Source organism: Colius striatus, chromosome 1 (assembly GCF_028858725.1).
Source record: "Colius striatus isolate bColStr4 chromosome 1, bColStr4.1.hap1, whole genome shotgun sequence".
Classification (NCBI taxonomy): domain Eukaryota; kingdom Metazoa; phylum Chordata; class Aves; order Coliiformes; family Coliidae; genus Colius; species Colius striatus.
In genome coordinates this window covers 17,560,989-17,574,265 of record NC_084759.1, presented here as the reverse complement: position 1 = coordinate 17,574,265, position 13,277 = coordinate 17,560,989, and the positions used below count along the sequence as shown (strand labels likewise).

The following is a 13,277-nucleotide window of genomic DNA, read 5'->3' as shown; positions in this document are numbered from 1 at the left end:
TCAGACTTGAATTTCTTCCTAGTATCATGCTTTTCAAGTCCTTTTTGTTACCTGTCAGTAGGTGCCTCCTTAACTCTACTCAGAGAGCTGAGTTTCAATGCTTTTTTTAATGCTTAGTGTTCACTTAGAAAGCTATTTCAGTTTGGGTGAGAACAGTAACATTATCTTACAGGTAGTAGCTGCTTCTACTAAAATCAGAATCATAGAATAGTAGGGGTTGGAAGAGACCTTTAGAGATCTAGTCCAATGCCCTTGCTGAAGCAGGTAAAGCAAGCAAATAAATAAGGCAGGTAAAATGGTACTAGAGAGTTGAGATAAATCTTGCTTGGTGCAATATCAGCAGTGTGCCCTACTGTGCATGTAAAGGACAGAAAGCCAGGTTTGAATTCCAGGTTACCAGACGAAGCTTGTACAACAATAGCAAGTAGAGAACCTCTGCTTGTCAGTTCTGTGCAGTTGAGTTCACCATGTATTCTGACTTCAGAATTTCCATGGATTCCTTGGTGGTCTTACACACAACTTCTAACCCAGGTCTGCATCTCATTAGGCTGGGCAAATGCAGAATTGGTTTGTTGGAAAGACTAATTATGTCATATAGAAACAGATCAGTAAATACTTTCATTTCTATAAAACACACACGTTGGTGAGAAATGATATCTTTATTCAACATTTCTTTGTGTGTTTTTTCATAAACAGGTAAGTCTTTATGTGACTGGACCAATATGTGATACAACATTTGCAGTTTAATGCTGTTCTGTTGTCTTTGTCTTGAAATACACGTTCCATTTCCTTTGTATTTCAAATCTAGTGTAAGTTTTTTTTCTACCAAGAATTTTCTTTTTTTTCTTCATTATGGGCGAAGCAAGAAGGTGATGTTCTGTATTTGTAATCAGACAAAAATAAATATTACTGATAAAGTTATCAGACAAAAATTCTCACCCAGTAGAGTTATCACACAAATTGCCAAACCTTTTGACAGGACTGGAGTCAGTGGGCACAAACTGAAACACAGCAGGCTCTGTCTGAAGGGCAGGTAATATCCTTTTACTGCCAAGGTTACAGCACAGACCCAGGTCTCCCAGAGGGGAGGTTGTGGAGTCGCCATCCTTGGAGGTAACAAAAGCCATCTGGACAGGGACTCTGGGTATCAGCTGTAGGAGACCTTGCTTGAGCAGGGGCTTGGACCAGATAATGGCTAGAGGGCTCTTCCAATGTCAGCTGGTCTGTGATTGTGTCGCCTAAATAAAGCTTTGACTTTATTGAACTTAATTTATATTAAAACCCTATAACGTGCTTAGGTGTTTGATTGCTCCCTTACTGTGTTCCATTTTTATACAGATGTATGTATTGTTGAGTGTTGTTCAGTTTTCTCTTTTCAAATTAAGCACTTGAAAAGTGAAAGCTTTGAGTCAATCTCGAGTTGTTGCTCTTTATAAGGACCGTGTGGCCTCAGCTTGCCCTGCCCTTTCACCCAGCACAGCCTTGCAGCTTCAGAGATTTTAGCCCCACAAAGATAATCAATTCTGCTGTCATTATTTTGGAAGAGGAGGGTAGGACACGGGCCTAACTTGGCACCTGCTGCAAAAATTACAGGTAAGGAGTCCTACAGGAGGGAATGGGGAGCCTTGTATGAAGTTGTGTAAAGCAGCATTGCTAACACTTCAGAAGTAAGTGCACTGTATCAGTCATCTGTAGGAATGGTGCTTTGAGTTGGGGAAAGACGGGTCACACATTTTTCTTTGCAACTAGATTCATTGTAGTTTTTTGAAGATCCAGGATATCCTCAAGCTAGTGAGGTGATTGAGCTACATACAAGTATGTTTCTATACAAGTATTTTAAATACAAAGCTTATGCTGTTCTGTAGTCATAAAACTCTAAAATCTGAGAAGTCTCTTAGATTTTGCCTATACATATTTTTGCTACCTTAAAGAAATTAAACTAAATTTATATTAATAAAAAGCCTATTTAAATGTTTCTAAAGTTTTCTTAGTTCATCTCAGATTCAATAACTGTAAACTTCTTTATATTGCATGTAGCACAAAGATATATTGGCTTTTTTTAAAGTAGTAAAGCAATACTGATACTGCTTAACTGTATGCTACCTGTGCTGGCTTAGCTGTATCTCATTTACAACAGACTTCTCTACATTTGTTTCAAACTCTCTGCGTAAAACATGGCATAAATTTTGGTGATGGGTGAACTTGTTCAAAATTTCTAGAACCTGACACAGCAAGCTCATGAGATTGTAACTAGTTTCCAGTGCTGAGTGATGCAACATTTCCAGATGCTTTCAATCTGTCAGTTCTCTTTAGTTGTTAATTGGTAAAGTCACATCTACGTGTCATTATTTCTAGGTGAAAGATAATGAGGGTTAAAGGTTATTCCCTTGCTCCTTGAACAGTTTTGTACTTCTTAGCTGTGCATGATAAGGTAAAGTACCACCAAATGCCCAGGAACTTGTGTCCATCTAACAGGGTATGTGAGTTCTGAATGGAGACAATAATGCTGTTACTTGAAGATTTTTCCAAGATGCTCAGCTTGAACACAGTTATTGGAAGTAGAAATATGAAGAGATTTCTGTTACATTAATTACAACATACAGATCATTCCAGAAATTGCTGATCAGGCGGCTTTCTGGTGCTGCAGGTTCCTCTGTTTGACACGGGAATTTTAGTGAGCAGTACAAGGAAGGTGGCCTCATGAAAAAATGTGAGATCAAGTTATTGCCTCCTGTAGGATTATTTTAATGACTATGTATGGCTACAGCCTCACAGTTCACAAAATGCAGCAAAAGTCTATATAGAAAATATATTTTAAAACAATCTTTTAATTACAGTAGAGGCCTGAGTGATGTTAAGAAGTTAAAGACTTCTATGCCTTCTGCTGATCAAACTGCTTTGAAATTGTAGGGAATCTTTTTACAAAAAAAGGGGTCCTCGTGTATTAAATGGATGGTCTGATATCCAGAAACATCATGACCCACAAAGGAATAATTTCTATTAATTTTTTTTAAGTACTTGAAAATTTCCATGTCTTCCAAATTTAGATCTTGCTTAAGCTGCGCAAATGAAGTCTTTGTCTTTTCTGTTTAAGTATTTTCAGGCATGCTCACCATTCCCTAAATACTGAAGAGATTGTTTATCTTCTGTATGAGTGAAGTTTTGCAATCCAGACAAAACAGATCATAGTATTGTCACTGGTACAAGTTTACTACCTGGCCACTGGGAGCTGCTCCTGGAGGTGTTTTTCTTTTTTGAAATATTATTCCAGAAGGGGAATGTTGTTACATTCACATCCCTCATTCTGTGTTAAGACACAAACTCAACACACCCAATACCTTATAAACTGGAAGTTGTGAAATGGATGTAAAATGTTTTAAATGGTCTTGTCAAGGCAATTGGATGCCTGGCTGGCTTAGTCTGCATAGTATTTGCTCTTTTGTTTCTAGGCACTTCATTTTCCTTTTGAGCCTAAATTTGGTAGTGTTCATTTTTTTTTCTCTTGGATTGTTATTTGCTTCAAGCTGTCTGCAAGTACATGCTCTTAAGGAGAGAAATTGGGGAACACAAGTGTGGTGAAGGTTATCTTGCAGTTTGTCTCCTGTAATCACTGGCAGCCATGCAGTGATGTCCAGTTGACAGTTAATTTACTCTCTGACGGTTTTATTCATCAGGGAATGCTTGTGATTAGAGGGAGCACGTTGGGCCAGACTTCAGTAAAAACTAAGGAAAAATGGGGAGTAAAATATTGCTTGACCATTTAAAAAGTCTAGTATTGTATATTCTGTTAGTGTGTCAGCAGCCAACATTGTTACCTGTTACCTTTTGATAGGTAAACGTGAACAAATGCAAACATGAGCACAACTCTGTGGATCATCTCGTGTTCCCTTTGGAAACCACAAATAAGTGGCCAAACGGATTAGGTGTTTTCCTGAGAACAGCTTGGCGTTGTAGTTCTTCCTTTCTGTGTGATGGATAGTGGCTCTGCTACTCTCAGAGTACCTATGCCTGCTGGTGCCATGATTTGTATGGGCCACTTCAGTGGAAGTCAAAATTTACCTGTGTTGAGTGATTTGTGAAGTAGACATAAAGGAGGAAATGAAGGGAAGTATAGGGAGGAGCCTCTTTGTTAGAGTAACCACCAAAAATCCTCATCATTAAAACCACAACCCAACAAAGCAGAGTGACCTGCTCTGTCAATCAAGCCAGTGAAGCTGTGTGCCATGTAAATGTAAAGCATCCTTCAGTGATTGTGGATTGTCATGGCTTGTTCTGCTTGGTGTACGCTGCTGTGGCAGCTTGGAGCTTGTCTCACAGAGTAATTCTGTGTTGGGAAGAGGAGTGGAGAGTGCTCTGTTATGTTGAATAGGTGTTACTTGAGATAGGATTTACTGACAAGACGGTTTTCAGTTTTCCTTAGTAATCACACAATATATGCAGGGTATCACTCAGTATGTGTGTGATGCATCTGTTCTCTTCACAATTGGCATGTTTATCATGCTTTAACCTTTTGGGATACTTAGATTCATTTTGCTTGGCACCATACCCACTTTGAGTGGTAAAGAACATGAATGAAGATGCTTTAGTCTCTTGCTTGGAAAATAACTATTTGCTATGTTTGTTCTCACTCTTACAAATCCTTTTTTTCAGCACTGGCTCCCAGGATACATTCAGGTCCAACAAAGTAATTACTGTTATGTATGTAGGGTAGAGAGGTTGCAATGGTCTTAATCCCTTGTAGAGAGAGAATCCTGAAGAAGTAGTGCAGAGACAGACATACTGTTTAAAAAAACAACCCTAAACCACATACACTATAATCACTTTCTAAGTACATGACTTATGGTAAAAGATTAATTTGTAGCAATACCATACAGTCTTACTGGCTGGTTTTAGGGGCCCTCTTCAAAACCATTCCAGATTTATTTGACCTCAGTTTTGTCCATAATATCTACTAGTTGCCAAGAATCTGGCTCACTGCTTTCTCTTCAGTAACTGTGGGTGGCCATGGAAGAGAAGGTAATACTCCCTGGCTGTTTTGGAGAGACTGTGTTACGCTTGTAGAAGTCTTTGCCTGGTGTTTATAAATAGAGGGGGGGGAAAGGGGAAAAAACCCAACCAAATTATAATGGGTTTTTTTTCATAATAGTAAAATAGAGACTGAGAGATGTGCAGTTTGTAACTTCCTTTTGAGAGGGGTACATGTTTACCATAGCTGGATTGGTTTCACTGTGTATACAAAATGTCCTGGGATATAATATTTGTCGGGGTGACAGCCTGGTCCCTGAGGCTGACAGCATGGCCATTACTGCGTTTGACCTACTAAATTATTTCAGTGTACCACGTGCAAAACTATAATCCTAGTTACACAGGGTTAGTGGGCTGTGCTTGAGAAAGTAAGCATCCAGCTTACTGAATGTCTGTTGCGGAACAGATAACGGAACTTTTGGTATATAGCAAACTGAACCATGGGGGTGGTGAAGGAAGCAAATGGGAGTTGATGAATTAACAGCACTTTTAATATGACTCAGATGTTCAATTGTGCCACCTTTCAAATCATATTTACTCTGATCTGCTAGCCTTGGCCTTTTTTGAGCTGTATCCGATAAGGTAAATGTTACCCTTACTGTAAATGTTTGTGAGGTGTGTTATGTCACTCCTGGGTTGCTTTTAGGGGCTGTTGCTCAAGCAAAGCTAGCCTGAAATGTGCAACTGGTGTGGGGCTTTCCAAAGCAATGCTTTCTGTAACCATCCTTTCAGAATATGCTAAATTTTCAAGTCATCAGACAGGACCTCAAGATGTTGACAAGTCTGTGATGTGGGTAAATTGTTTTGAGAAGTCTTTATCTGAGAACATACTCAGTTCCTCGTCCCATTGCACTGCTGTAATTGAGGACTTTCTGGGCAGCCTTCCTCCCTACAGATGTTTCTTTAGGGCTCCCTGGCTCTGCAACATGTTTCTGATGTCAGCTTCCTTAGCCGGAGTAATGGATTATGTGAAACCCATCAAACACTCTGATGCTCATGTGTTGCTTTAGATTGGAGGTGTATGTGGAGAAGAGGTGATCTTAGCTGGGTATGGGAGAGGAGGAAAGGTGTGTGTGCGTGGGTGAGAGCTACTTTGAAGCCTGAATGTCTGGGGCAGGGAACTCTTGGATTTTAAACACTTTGGATAATTATTTTGCATGTGGGCTTTGAAAGACAACACCTGAAGGTCAAGCTGGATACCTCCATTAACAGTTATTATTTAGGCCATTTTTAATATAATTTAAATAATTTTAATTATGATTTAGTAAGTGTAATAGGAATAAAATTATACTCTGACTTGCTGTTTGTCCTTCCAAAGCTTAACTGCAAATGCAAGCAGATCTGTTGCAGAGGTCTTAAAATTGCAAAAGTCTTAAACTTTTGCATCAGTGCTTTTAGTATGAAAATGTATTGTAATGGGAGTTTTATGCAGTTCTGTTCTGACATGTTGTGAGTAAGCAGGACAGCATTTTACTCCAGTTGCAATATTTTCATAGGTAACTTTGCCCCTGTTAAGTATCTGTGAAATGCCTGTACCACAGCAGACTGGGGAATGGGGAGGAGACTGTATTTGTGCTTCCATTCCCTCAGTGCAACAACAGTGAGAGCAGTTAGTTCTCCAGTTTGGTTAATAACTCTGTATTGTGTGCAGGGGTCTGAATTATTGCAGTGGCAATAATGGGACTAGGATGAAAGTCACGTGGGCCACATGCATTGGCAGGCCCGGAAGGAAATGGTGTCATGTTTGATATGTGTATTTTAAAAACCCTCCAAAGAGAAAGGACTGGGGGCTCTTTGGAGCAGAATTGCACTTAATGTACTCCAAGCAGAAGTTGTTAATGTTCTTGTAACAACTGCTTTCTAACTGCTGAGGTACTGAAATTAAATTTACAGATATTTGGAGAAAACTGGGTAGTGATAACTAAGTGACAAGAATGGGTAAAGAAGAAATATATGTTTTTTTTCTGGTAATGTCAAGCTGTATTACGTTTTATTTCTCCATATTATTCTTAGGGGTATTTGAAAAGAGAAGCTACTGTATTTTCTAGTTTGTTTGAAGTGTCACTGTCTTTTTATTTTTAGGTTACTATTAAAATCTTACAATGCAGATGAAGACTGGCTTGTGCAGATTCCTTCTGCTATCTTACACATACAAAAGGGAATCCTAAACCAAGTTTTAGTATGAGGTATGTATTAGAATATTTGGATTTATTGATCAATTACTTGAAATTAGGAGCCCTCTTTGTTTACATCTCTGATCTGACATAGTGTCATTCTGCTGCTACACTTCAACTTAATAGTTGCTTTCAGGTAATGTGGTTCTCTGCAGAATTCCTGTCATATGTTAACATGGTTTTAAAGGACTTGAAGTATGTGTACACAGCCTTTTGCAGACCGCTCAGGATCTGGCCAGCCACAGCATCTCACATCCAAAAACTGTAGTGCCTTGTCACGTCAGGTGTTGCTGAGATACGCAAGAGGAATTTGGTTTAGTTCTCCTCAATGTTTGTTTGGCCTAGTAAATCTGCCTAAAGCTGTCTCTATAGTTGTGTTAATAGTAAATAGAGAACTAGATACATGAAGAACAAGATATGTTGAGCTATTTATTAATGACATGTGAAAGATGTGCCTGCCCATGGCAGCAGGGTTGAACTAGATGATCTTCAAAGGCCCCTTCCATCCGAAACCCTTCTGTGATGCTATAGTAGTAGTCTGTATGATCTGTTGAATAAAAGGGGTCCTTTTACTGACAACTGGTAAATTAAGTGTGGGATGTAAGCAGTAAAGCTTCAGAGAGTTGCATGGGACAACTAAAGATGATGGGGTCCTTTGCCATTCTGTATAAAGCACGGCAAGGGCAACATGAGAGAAGAAATCTTTCTGCAGTGACACATCTCAAACTATACTGAGTTAAACAATTTTTTTTTGCTCATGTGGTGTTTGATTGTCGAGGTTGAAATAGCTCAGAACTTTACCCAAGACAGTCAGAATCCTACTGCACTCTCCACAGCAGCTCTGTTGTCTTTTTTTTCTACCTTTTGCCGCGTACCTGCTCTGCCTTGTTGCATCTTTCACTTGGGTGACGCTGCTTTGTAAAGAATGTTCCCAAAGAAAAAATGTTCTCTGTGCGTGCTTCAGAGTTGGAGCCCTGCTCCCCTCCCTAGTGTTCCAGTCACCCCAGTAATGCGCTGCATGCCAGACAGTCTGGTAGTTACTGCTGGAAGTAGCTTCTCTCCTGAGCCCTGCAGTGCTTACTCCTGTCTCACTTCTGCAGCTGAAATTAGGGCAAGCTGTTAAGCAGAATCCCAACATATCTGAGGTTGGAAGGGTCTGTGGAGAATGTATAATCCAACACCTTGCTCAAAGCAAGATGTCAGTTTGAGCAGGATGCCCTGGACTGTGTCCATGGGGGTTTGGTCTCCAAGGATGGAAACTGAGCCAGTGCTCAGTCACCCTCACAGGAAAATTTCTCTGATGTTCAGAGCGGACCTCCCATAGTCCAGTTTGCGCCCACTGCCTCTAGCCCTGTCCCTGGCCACCCCTGGGAAGACTCTTGTCATCTTTATTCCCACTAGATGTTTATAAATATTTATAAAATTTGGCTCTGCCTTCTCCAGGCTGAACAGTGCCAGCTCTTCCAGCCATTCATAACACAAAAGATGCTCCAGTCCCTCAGTCATAGAATTGTAGGGGTTGGAAGGGACCTATAAAGGTCATCTAGTCCAACTCCCTTGCTCAAGCAGGTCTGCCTAGATCAGGTCACTTCCTCATTGCCCATCCTTCTTGGGGCACTAAAAGTGATCCTGTGTCAGATGGGAAAGCAGCTCTGAGCTGGATTAAACACAGCTGGATTAAACACAGTTGAATTCAATAAATCATCTTCCCTGAACTCAATCCAGTGTGTCTGTGTCTTTGGTACTGGGGAGCCCAACACAGGACACAACACGTAGATGGATCCAGTTCTGGGCTCCTCAGCTCAAGAGGGACAGGGAAGTGCTGGAGAGAGTCCAGCGCAGGGCCACCAAGATGATCAGGGGAGTGGAGCATCTTTCATATGAGGAAAGGCTGCAGGAACTGGGGCTGTTTAGTCTGGAGAAGACTGAGGGAGGATCTTAATATTTACAAACATCTAAATGGTGGATGTCAGGAGATTGGGACATCCCTTTTTTCTATAGCAGCTAGCAACAGGACAAGGGGTAATGGGATGAAGCTGGAACACAAAAAGTTCCGTTTAAACATAAGAAAAAACTATTTCACTGTTCAGGTGAGGGAGCCCTGGCACAGGCTGCCCAGGGAGGGTGTGCAGTCTCCTTCCTTGGAGGTCTTCAAGACCCTTCTGGACACATTCCTGTGTGGCCTAATCTAGGTGAACCTGCTTCTGCAGGGAGTTGGACTGGATGATCTCTAAAGGTCCCTTCCAACCCCTACCATTCAGTGATTCTGTGTCTCACTGGTGAAGAGGAGAGGGGAAGGAGCATCTCTCTCCATACTGAGTGCCCTGTTATTTTCTAGTTGTAGTAATATCACAAGAAAATCATAATCTAAAAATAACCACACAATAGTGTGAGATTTATACCAGGCTGTGGGAAAAAATCAATCTACAAGCATTTACTCACAAAACCTGAAAAAGACAGTGCAGTTGATGCTGTATCAGACAAGCAGTAGTTACAGAAAAGCCACTAGCTTATTTTTTTCAAAGTTTGACTCACAAGAGATTTTTCTTTTCAGCTGACATTTTGTCTTGGCAACACAGCTGTTGGGAGTTGAGGCTCCTGGCCTGTCCCTGGGCCCAGGGCTGCCCCGTGCAGGAGCCTGGGCCTTGGGCAGCTTTCCCAGCTGCGCAGGAGCTCTCTGTCCTCAGCTTACAGCTTGCTTCCTGTGAAGGGAAGAGCCAATGGCCAAGGTTCCTTGGAGATACAAGTGTTTCTTTGACTGGTTAAACAGTGACCTCTTGTCTCAGTGGAGTGATAAAATCCTTTTCTCTTTCCCCATTACTTGTTTGTGTGTGCAGATTGCAGCGTGAACCTGTCTGACAGCCTCCTGGCCTCGTTAAGCACTGTTAAAGCTGAGAGAAGACTGGATAAAAAGGTGAGTGGATTGCAATGCATTTGGGGCAGTGGGGACCACAGTAAACTGAAAATGTTGTGAAAGAGTGGGAGAGTGACACCTACTCAGCTTTATCTTCCTGATCATGTTACACCAGCTCAGTTTGATCTCCCTGAGCTTGTTGGTGAGCAGTGTTTGTGGAGATGAGAGCCAGTGTGTCACTGCATTCCCTTCTTCAGCTCTGAATTACACTTGCAGACAGTTCTGTTGTACCAGAAAGTGCACTGGCCTCAGCTTCCTTTACAGCGAGGTTGGGAGTGCCATGGTGCTGCCCAGTGCCAGGCTTTGCTGGGGCAGGAAACTGGAGTCCCCTCTTGGAGGGCTCTTCGAACGCTGTGGCATTTCCCAGCTCTTCAGCCACTCTGTTTGCTAACACGTTGTTTGAGCTGGCTATTAGAGTTCTGCTCTTTGCTGTACTTTGATTACAGAAGTGTTTCCTAGGAAGTTGGCACTGAAGGGTCTGTGTAACCCTTGAGCCTGGATCATACCAGTTTCCTGAGAACTCTCTGTGTTGCTTGCCTTTTGGTGAAAGCTGCTGTTGGCCACACGGAAAGTTGCTGTTGGCAACACTTGTGTGCCAAGTGTTGTCTTCAGGTTGCAGCCACCTTTGGAGTGAGAATGTAATCATGTTGTTACTCATCAGAGCACTTAACAGTGGTTGTGACTTTTGTGATGGCATCTGTTTCCTTTGTGCTTGATTTTCAGTCTCTTTGTATTAACTTTGTGTATTATAATGTGGATGGGAGTGGTTTTTTTACTGCTCTAGGGTGAAAGAATAGAATTGTTTCAGCTGGAAGAGACCTTTAAGATCATTGTGTCCAGCCTTTGTCCCAGCCCTGTCAACAACTAGAGCATTTCCCAAAGTGCAACATGTACCTTCTGTTAAACATCCATCTGCCCGTTAAACGCCTCCAGGGACGGTGACTCCAGCATCTCCCTGGGCAGCCCATTCCAATGATTGACAACCCTTTCAGGAAAAAAAGTCCTCATATCCAGCCTGAACCTCCCCTGGTGCAAGTTGAGGCCATTTCCTCTTGTTCTGCTGCTTTTTACTAGGGGGAACAGACTGACCCCTGCCTTGCTACAGTTTCCTGTCAGGTGGTTGTAGACAGCAATAAGGTCTCCTGAGCCTTTTTTTCTCCAGGCTAAACAGTCTCAGATCCCTCAGCCATTCCTCATATGAACTGTGCTCCAAATCCTTTACTGGCTTGGCAGCCCAGCACCTCAGTGCCCTTCCTGTAGAGAGGGGCCCAAACCTGGATACAGTATTTGAAGTGCAGCCTCATCAATGCCAAGTTACAGGAGAATAATGCTGTTACCTGATAAAATCAGAATTAAATGTGACTCTGTGAAATCAGCAGCACCCAGCTGCAGTGGGGATGGATGAATTGGTCACTCTCACTTCAGCTCTACTCTTTGTGCTCCTTGGCAGGTCTGCCCAGAAAAGTCTAAGGGAACGGGGCTGTTGGACACACAGGGTGGGAAGGGGACCCGCAAGGAGTGTCGTGTTCCCCACCAGCAGCCTGGGGCAGAAAATAGCCCTCAGAAGAGTCTGGATGTGCTGTCTGCAAAGTTCCAGCTGCCTTTTCCTGTACAAGGAGACAAGTTACGGCTTCCGAAACGTTCCTGTCTTCAGGAAGCAGTGGTGGTACCCAGCATGAACTGGAGCATTTCATACTGAGGCTGATGTTGGGCAACCTCGATGTGTAACTGAGCATTTCACTCCCTTTTTATCTGGACTGTACCAGAAGCAGATATTCTTTCTGGAAATAATGGTGCTGGGAACTGGTGTTGATAAAAGGGTTAAAGTTTCTGTGTGCTACCACAGGAATCAGAGTAAATGATATATTGGACTGACAAAAAAAGCCTTTGCAGTTAAATTGGGTAAGAAAATATTTTCAAGCACTAAAATATGAGACAAAGTCACAGGGTTTAAAGAAAAAACAATAGTGTGGACTATGTTGAAGTTGCAGTAGTTTAAAAGAGCACAGAGTATTAGTGACCTACAGAAAATGGCATGAGCCAACAGCTGAGAAGGACAAGAAGGAAATGTTACCCACGAGGGAGATTAAATAAAGCTGCAGCTAAGATTTCACTGGCCATGCAGTTCAGTTTGAGCTGCAAATGTTGGCTGTCTTAATGCAGCCCAAGGAAAAGATGGCAAACAAAAAATGTGAATGAAGAATGCCTGTGGATGTGGTGTTAACCTTGCACTGCAACCAATCACCACTTTTTTTTCAGGATGTTGTAGGAGTTTCCAACGGGACTTCTCTTGACAAATCCCGAGGTTGGGTCTGTGTCCCTCTGCTTTCTAAACTCCTCCTGAGTGGAGTCTGGGTGCAGCTGGATCACATCTCATCCCCGACTGTAATGGAGACTTTGGTCTGCTTCTGGCACAGTCGGTTTATTACAGCCTGAGCCAGACCCCTCTTACGAGTGTGGTCCTGAACAGAGAGATCCCTGCATCGTTGTACCCTGACAGGCTCAGTGCCCCTTCTCCTCTTGTGGTGACTTGGTCCAATAGTAAAATCTGAGTCTGGGGTCTTCTCATCACTTTCCCTGTCTCCAGATGGCTCCTGTTCTTCCCCTGCATTTTTCACTCCTGCAGATTGCTAATTCTCTTACCTGCACTTCGGTCTCATCAGTGTAATCAGACTTTGAACTCCATATCTTGTCTGCACCTGGATATCTTCAGTGTTGCCAGTCTTCTCTTCAGCCAGGATGTCACCTCAGCCCCACTACTCCCACCTCTGAGCTGGAAAAAAAGTCTTTCCCCGGCTGTTTCCAGTCCTGCAAGGGAGACTGCAGGTGGGGAGCAGAACTGCAGCATGGAGACAGGCCCAGCATTTGGGGATGGCCCTGGCACCCTTGGAGCAGCCTCAGCTGGCCGAGCTGGCAGCTGTGCTCTGTCCTCTCCATCACTGCCAGCTATTGCAAGGGCTTTCTACACCCTGACTGATTCGCTTCTGAGAAATGCAGAAAGCATGAAGGGCCTGTGTTCCAGTGAGCTGTGTCCCCTGCCAGCCCTTGGGCGCTGTAACACAAGCAGGGCTGCTGAGTGGTGCCCTGTGCAAGAGTGATGGCTGCAAGAGCATGCAGAACCACAGCTGTGCAACAGAGCACAGCCTGCAGAGCCAGTTACGCAC

General features: G+C 42.7%; 1 protein-coding gene across 2 annotated transcripts in view; it reads left to right on the top strand.

Moving 5' to 3' along the window:
- The window catches only part of PSPC1 (paraspeckle component 1), a 67,538-nt gene that overhangs the window by 52,200 nt on the left and 2,061 nt on the right, over positions 1–13,277 (top strand). The window contains exons 7-9 of one of the 2 annotated variants that reach the window (XR_009818399.1): positions 7,108–7,211; positions 10,037–10,113; positions 11,564–11,996. The gene's annotated coding sequence lies outside the window, so the exon portion shown is untranslated. Of the gene's footprint in view, positions 1–7,107; positions 7,212–10,036; positions 10,114–11,563; positions 11,997–13,277 lie in introns of those variants that run through there. The other variant, XR_009818400.1, reaches the window with a different exon arrangement.